We start from the raw sequence: 7770 nt of genomic DNA, 5'->3' as shown, positions 1-7770 counted from the left end.
CTTTGTGTATGTGACTTAGGGCTCTATTTACTACAATCCGCATTTGTAATGCAGATTGTAGTGTGATATTACCGACTGAATTCGCATTGCGAATTCAGGCAATATCACAGGGATTTACTACAAGTCCCTTGCAGGGACAGAGCTTGCGATAAAGCTCTGTCCCTGCGAATCCCCTGCGCAAAAAAGACAGACAAGTGCCCACGCATGCGCCGACTGGCCACCGCTACTACTCCCCGGCGCTAAGCCCCGCCCCCCGCTATCAAGGACCCCCACCCCGCAACAGGGATGCTCCATTTGCCGGGCACCCACTGATATTTGTTACCAAGGGGCACCTGGCCCCCTCCCTGCAGCGACAGCCGAAAGGCGGAGCTCACTCCTGAGCTCCGGCTCCTGCAGAGAGCACTATGGAAGGGACGTCATGACGTCTCTTCCATAGATCCGTGGAGCCGCGGTCGGATCGGACCGGTCGGAGCGGACGGCAGCAGAAGCAGGAGCGGGGCTTAAGGTACGTATTGTGTTTGTATTTTTTTTTCAGAAGCACCAGCACTGGGGGCACGACTAGAGAGGCATTACTACTGGGGGGATTACTATAGGGGGCATTACTGCTGGGGGCACTAATAGATGGCATTACTAATGGAGTCATTACCAATTGGGGCACTACTATTGGGGACATTACCAATGTACTCACTACTACTGGGGGCACCACTACTGGGGCCATTGTGTAAGGGGCACCACTGCTGTGGGCATTGTATAAGGGGCACTACTACTGTGGGCATTGTATGAGGGGCACTTCTACTGTGGGCCTTATAAGGGACACTAATTTGGGCATTGTCTAAAAGGGGCACAACTGTGTGTCATAACATGAATAAGAGACTACTACTGTGTGGTGTAATTTGAATTAGGGATAATGTATTATAAAGGTAATTACTGTGTGTGGCATAATGTATTATACAGGGCATTACTGCATGTGGCATAATGTGTTATACAGGCCCATACTGCGTGTGGCATAATGTATTATACAGGTTATTACTGCATGTGGCATAATGTGTTATAAAGGCCCATACTGCGTGTGTCTTAATGTGTTATAAGGGGCATTATTGTGTGGCTTAATGTGTTATAAAGGGCATTGCTGCATGTGGCATAATGTGTTATAAAGGGCATTACTGTGTAAGACATACTGTGTAATGTGCTTTACTGCGCATGGCAATTATTCACCATGAGGGGGGGAGCTTGGGGGAATCCCAGCACCTCCGTAAGTGCTCGGCACGCCCCACAGTGTGATGAATTGGGGGTGTTCCGCAAGGACACGCCTCCTTTCCAGAAGGGCGCGCAGAGGAACGCCATCTAAAAAAGTTATTTCTTTTGTTTTCATTGGGGAGGGGGCGCAACTTGGAACTTTCGCCCTGAGCTCCACAATGTCTAGAACTGGCCCTGCACATCACCACTTGTAACTGAGCATTCACATCAACAGTCTGACAGGGGACGGTCCCACGAACACAGACACTTCATCTGGCCAGAAATTAATTACGCAATTGGGCATTGGTTTATTACTGCAGTAGAAAAATACAGCCACAAAGTTATTAAGTTCGAGTTAACAGAGTCAGATCAAAATGTTAAATATTCTTAACAAGTTGTATGTTCATCGTATATGGACAAATGTTTATAGAATATGCTATTTGAGCCTGTATTTGAGCTTCTTTAGATGTAATCACAATAAATGTACTACCTGCCTACATGTGGTCAATAAGACAAAATCAGTGGTTTCAAGTGTCTCAAGAAAAGAATATCCAATAGTCATTTATTAATTGTAATCTGAGTTATGTTATTTACATGCTTTGCTGCCCGTGTAACATGTACTATGTGGGTCGCACCATGAGGAAACTTAAATATAGATTTATGGAGCATAGGAGAAATGTTCTAAATAAATGTACTAACCACAGTGTCCCCAGACACTTTTTAGCGTTTCATGGAGGGGACCCTGCGGACTTACGTTTGATTGGATTAGAACACATATCCACCACGGTTAGGGGAGGGGATAGGTATAGAACATTGTGCCGCCAGGAGGCTGCTTGGATCTTAAAAATCCAATCCTTGCAGCCTCAGGGACTCAATGAGACAATTGATTTAGAATTTATCTGATGTGGGTCTAGAAGGGTGAGCACTGGTCTGTATGTGACATGTCTTGTGTATAATTATATGTTTGCTCCTAACAGTGAGTTATAGAGGAGCAAATTAATAATGTATAATATGACTGAACTAACAGTTCATGTGCAGTGTACTTAGGTGACTTCTCTCATATACATCTTGATTCTTGTCTTCACGTTTATCATATCTGAGGGTCTCTTTCTCATACATGGGATGCGAATTATGGCCTGTCTTTATCTGTCAGAACAGTGTGACATAGTATGGGGTTTTCCCTATTGCTAAGTATCTCTCAGTCTACTTTGCATTTTTTAACTTTTAATTTATCAGGGGTCCTTTGGACTCTTTTGGTATATTTATATGTTTATTATTAATTTTATTTTTAGTTTTATGTATTCTGGATAAATCTAGCATGTCAAATTATGTTTATGTTTAAATGTTTGCATTTTTTATGGGAGTTAGTATTAAAAAATGATTATAAATAAATAATATAAATAAACAAATAATATGTGTATGTTTAGCATAGATTAATATGTATGCCATCTATTATTATAACAAATAGCTTTATGGATTATTTTGCTGATTGTTTATAGCTGTAGGGATGTGACCAGAGAGGTCCTTGTTATGTATATATATTAGGGGTGAGCGGGTTCGGATTTCTGAAATCCGAACCCCCCCGAGCCCCCCCGATCCGAGTCCGATCCGAGTCAGGCTCGACTTTTCCCGCCTGACTCGGATCTGACATCGAGGCAAAACGTCATCATCCCGCCTTCCGAGTCTCGCGGGTTTTGGATCCTATATAAGGTACCCGCGTCGGCGCCATTTTCTCACTCGGCTGTGGACAGTGAAGAGGGAGGGTGGGAGTTAGTGCTGTGTAGTGTAGTGTAGTGTAGTGCTGCTGTTGTCCACTACTTCAAAGTCCATAGGGGCTGGCTGTGTTGTGCTGTGCTGCTGTTGTTAATAGGGGCTGTGTCCACTACTTCAAAGTCCATAGGGGCTGGCTGGACTGTGTTGTGCAGTCAGTTCCAAAGTCCTGTGCAGTGTCCCAGTCCTAAAGGGGTGCTGTAGTGTTGTCCAGGGGGTGCTCTGTCCATCAGGGGTGCTCCCCCCAAGTGCTAAAAAAAATATATATTTTCTGTGTTTGTGAATTATGTGCGCAGTAGCCGCACGTGCATCAACAAAGTAGTGCCAAGCGTGCGCCTGTGTCATAAGTAAAGGGCCGGCTGGCTTGACCGTTAAGGGTGCTGTAACCCCCGAAAGTACACTCCAGTCCAAACCAAAAAAAAAATTATTTTCTGTGTTTGTGAATTGTGTGCGCAGTAGCCGCACGTGCATCAACAAAGTAGTGCCAAGCGTGCGCCTGTGTCATAAGTAAAGGGCCGGCTGGCTTGACCGTTAAAGGGTGCTGTAACCCCCGAAAGTACACTCCAGTCCAAACCCCCAAAAAAATTATTTTCTGTGTTTGTGAATTGTGTGCGCAGTAGCCGCAAGTGCATCAACTAAGTAGTGCCAAGCGTGCGCTTGTGTCATAAGTAAAGGGCCGGCTGGCTTGACCGTTAAAGGGTGCTGTAACCCCCGAAAGTACACTCCAGTCCAAACCAAAAAAATAAATTTTTTCTGTGTTTGTGAATTGTGTGCGCTGAAGCCGCACGTGCATCAACAAAGTAGTGCCAAGCGTGCGCCTGTGTCATAAGTAAAGGGCCGGCTGGCTTGACCGTTAAGGGTGCTGTAACCCCCGAAAGTACACTCCAGTCCAAACCAAAAAAAAAATTATTTTCTGTGTTTGTGAATTGTGTGCGCAGTAGCCGCACGTGCATCAACAAAGTAGTGCCAAGGGTGCCCCTGTGTTATAAGTAATGGGCCGGCTGGCTTGACCGTTAAAGGGTGCTGTAACCCCCAAAGTACACTCCAGTCCAAACCAAAAAAAAAATTATTTTCTGTGTTTGTGAATTGTGTGCGCAGTAGCCGCACGTGCATCAACAAAGTAGTGCCAAGCGTGCGCCTGTGTCATAAGTAAAGGGCCGGCTGGCTTGACCGTTAAAGGGTGCTGTAACCCCCGAAAGTACACTCCAGTCCAAACCAAAAAAAAAATTATTCTCTGTGTTTGTGAATTGTGTGCGCAGTAGCCGCACGTGCATCAACAAAGTAGTGCCAAGCGTGCGCCTGTGTCATAAGTAAAGGGCCGGCTGGCTTGACCGTTAAGGGTGCTGTAACCCCCGAAAGTACACTCCAGTCCAAACCTAAAAAAAAATTATTTTCTGTGTTTGTGAATTGTGTGCGCAGTAGCCGCACGTGCATCAACAAAGTAGTGCCAAGAGTGCCCCTGTGTCATAAGTAAAGGGCCGGCTGGCTTGACCGTTAAAGGGTGCTGTAACCCCCGAAAGTACACTCCAGTCCAAACCAAAAAAAAATTATTTTCTGTGTTTGTGAATTGTGTGCGCAGTAGCCGCACGTGCATCAACAAAGTAGTGCCAAGCGTGCGCCTGTGTCATAAGTAAAGGGCCGGCTGGCTTGACCGTTAAAGGGTGCTGTAACCCCTGAAAGTACACTCCAGTCCAAACCAAAAAAAAATTATTTTCTGTGTTTGTGAATTGTGTGCGCAGTAGCCGCACGTGCATCAACAAAGTAGTGTCAAGCGTTCGCCTGTGTCATAAGTAAAGGGCCGGCTGGCTTGACCGTTAAGGGTGCTGTAACCCCCGAAAGTACACTCCAGTCCAAACCAAAAAAAAAATTATTTTCTGTGTTTGTGAATTGTGTGCGCAGTAGCCGCACGTGCATCAACAAAGTAGTGCCAAGCGTGCGCCTGTGTCATAAGTAAAGGGCCGGCTGGCTTGACCGTTAAGGGTGCTGTAACCCCCGAAAGTACACTCCAGTCCAAACCAAAAAAAAAATTATTTTCTGTGTTTGTGAATTGTGTGCGCAGTAGCCGCACGTGCATCAACAAAGTAGTGCCAAGCGTGCGCCTGTGTCATAAGTAAAGGGCCGGCTGGCTTGACCGTTAAAGGGTGCTGTAACCCCCGAAAGTACACTCCAGTCCAAACCAAAAAAAAATTATTTTCTGTGTTTGTGAATTGTGTGCGCAGTAGCCGCACGTGCATCAACAAAGTAGTGCCAAGCGTGCGCCTGTGTCATAAGTAAAGGGCCGGCTGGCTTGACCGTTAAAGGGTGCTGTAACCCCCAAAGTACACTCCAGTCCAAACCAAAAAAAAATTATTTTCTGTGTTTGTGAATTGTGTGCGCAGTAGCCGCACGTGCATCAACAAAGTAGTGCCAAGAGTGCGCCTGTGTCATAAGTAAAGGGCCGGCTGGCTTGACCGTTAAAGGGTGCTGTAACCCACAAAGTACACTCCAGTCCGAACCAAAAAAAAATTTATTTTCTGTGTTTAGCCGCACGTATATATCAAATCGATATAACATAAATGGAGGACCAAACTTTCTCCGATAAAAATAAAATAGAGAAAGATCAAGAACCACTTCCTCCTAGTGCTGAAGCTGCTGCCACTAGTCATGACATAGACGATAACATGCCATCAACGTCGTCTGCCAAGGCCGATGCCCAATGTCATAGTAGAGGGCACATACAATCCCAAATGGCAAAGTTCAGGAAAATGACCTTGAAAAAGACATTTAAATCAGCTGAAGAGAAACGTAAACTTGCCAATATGCCATTTACGACACGGAGTGGCAAGGAACGGCTAAGGTCGATCCCTAGTATGTTCATGACTAGTGGTTCAGCTTCACATGACGATGGAAGCACTCCTCCCACTAAAAAAATCAAAAGAGTTAAGCTGGCAAAAGCACAGCGAAGAACTGTGCTTTCTAAGAAGATATCACAAATCCCCAAAGAGAGTCCAAGTGTGGTGGTGGTTGCGATGCCTGACCTTCCCAGCACTGGACGGGAAGAGGTGGCTCTTTCCACCATTTGCACGCCCCCTGCAAGTGCTGAAAGGAGCACCCACAGTCCACTTGCTGATATGCAAATTGAAGATGTCACTGTTGAAGTACAACAGGATGAGGATACTGGTGTAGCTGGCGCTGAGGAGGAAGTTGGCGAGGAGGATTCTGATGGTGATGTGGTTTGTTTAAATCAGGCTCCGGGGGAGACAGTTGTTGTCCGTGGGATGAAAAAGCCCATCACGGTCATGCCTGGGCAGAAGACCAAACATTCCACCTCTTTGGTCTGGCAATATTTCTATCCAAATCCGGACAACAACTGTCTTGCCATATGTACCATATGTAAAGGTGAAATAAGTAGGGGTAGGGACGTCAACCACCTAGGAACATCCTCCCTTATACGGCACCTGCAGCGCGTTCATTAAAAGTTACTGTCAAGTTCAGAAACTTTGGCTCAGACCGTAAGCAGTCCAGGGACACCTAAATCCCGTTGTCCTGTTGTATCCAAGCGCCTGCAAACCACACCGTCAACTCCCTCCTCGTCAATTTCCTCCTTAGTCAGGATCGGAAGTAGTCCTGCAGGCCATATCACTGGCATGACTGACTCTCCTATCCGGGATTCCTCCGGAGGATCCTGCATTGCTACGCCTACTGCTGCCGCTGCTGCTGTTGCTGCTGCTGCTGGGAGTCGTTCATCATCCCAGAGAGGAAGTAGGAACACCACTACTTTTACTAAACAATTGACCCTCCAACAGTCCTTAGCGAGGAGGATGAAGTACGACAGCAGTCATCCTGAAGCAAAACGTATAACTGAGGCCTTGACTGCTATGTTGGTGTTAGACGTGCGTCCGGTATCCGCCATTAGTGCAGTGGGATTTAGACAATTGATGGAGGTAGTGTGTCCCCGGTTCCAAATCCCGTCTAGATTCCACTTCACTAGGCAGGCGATACCGAGACTGTACAGAAACGTCAGAAAAAGTGTCCTCAGTGTCCTGAAAAATGCCGTTGTACACAATGTCCACTTAACCACGGACATGTGGACAAGTGGAACAGGGCAGACTAAGGACTATATGACTGTGACAGCCCACTGGGTAGATGTATCACCTTACGCAGCAACAGCAGCAGCGTCACCAGTAGCAGCATCTCAGAAACGCCAGCTCGTTACAAGGCAGGCTACGCTGTGTATCACCGGTTTCAGTAAGAGGCACACCGCCGACAACCTCTTAGAGAAACTGAGGGAAATCATCGCCCAGTGGCTTACCCCACTTAGACTCTCCTGGGGATTTGTGATATCTGACAACGCCACCAATATTGTGCGGGCATTACATCTGGGCAAATTCCAGCACGTCCCATGTTTTGCTCACACAATAAACTTGGTGGTGCAGAATTTTCTGAAAAGCGACAGGGGCGTGCAGGAGACGCTTTGGGTGGCCCGAAAAATTTCTGGCCACTTTCGCCATTCAGCGACTGCGTGCCGAAGACTGGAGCGCCAGCAAACACTCTTGAACCTGCCCCGCCATCACCTGAAGCAAGAGGTTGTGACGCGGTGGAACTCAACCCTCTATATGCTTCAGAGGATGGAGGAGCAGCAAAAGGCCATACAAGCCTATACATCCACCTATGACATAGGCAAAGGAGGGGGTATGCACCTGACTCAAGCGCAGTGGAGAATGATTTCCGTGTTGTGCAAGGTTCTTCAGCCCTTCGAACTTGCCACACGTGAAGTCAGTTCAG

The sequence above is a fragment of the Taudactylus pleione genome, unplaced genomic scaffold (genome assembly GCF_031769625.1).
Source record: "Taudactylus pleione unplaced genomic scaffold, aTauple2 ptg000114l, whole genome shotgun sequence".
In the NCBI taxonomy this organism is placed as follows: Eukaryota; Metazoa; Chordata; class Amphibia; order Anura; family Myobatrachidae; genus Taudactylus; species Taudactylus pleione.
The sequence above is the reverse complement of the archived record's forward strand: the minus strand, read 5'-3'. Positions refer to the sequence as shown.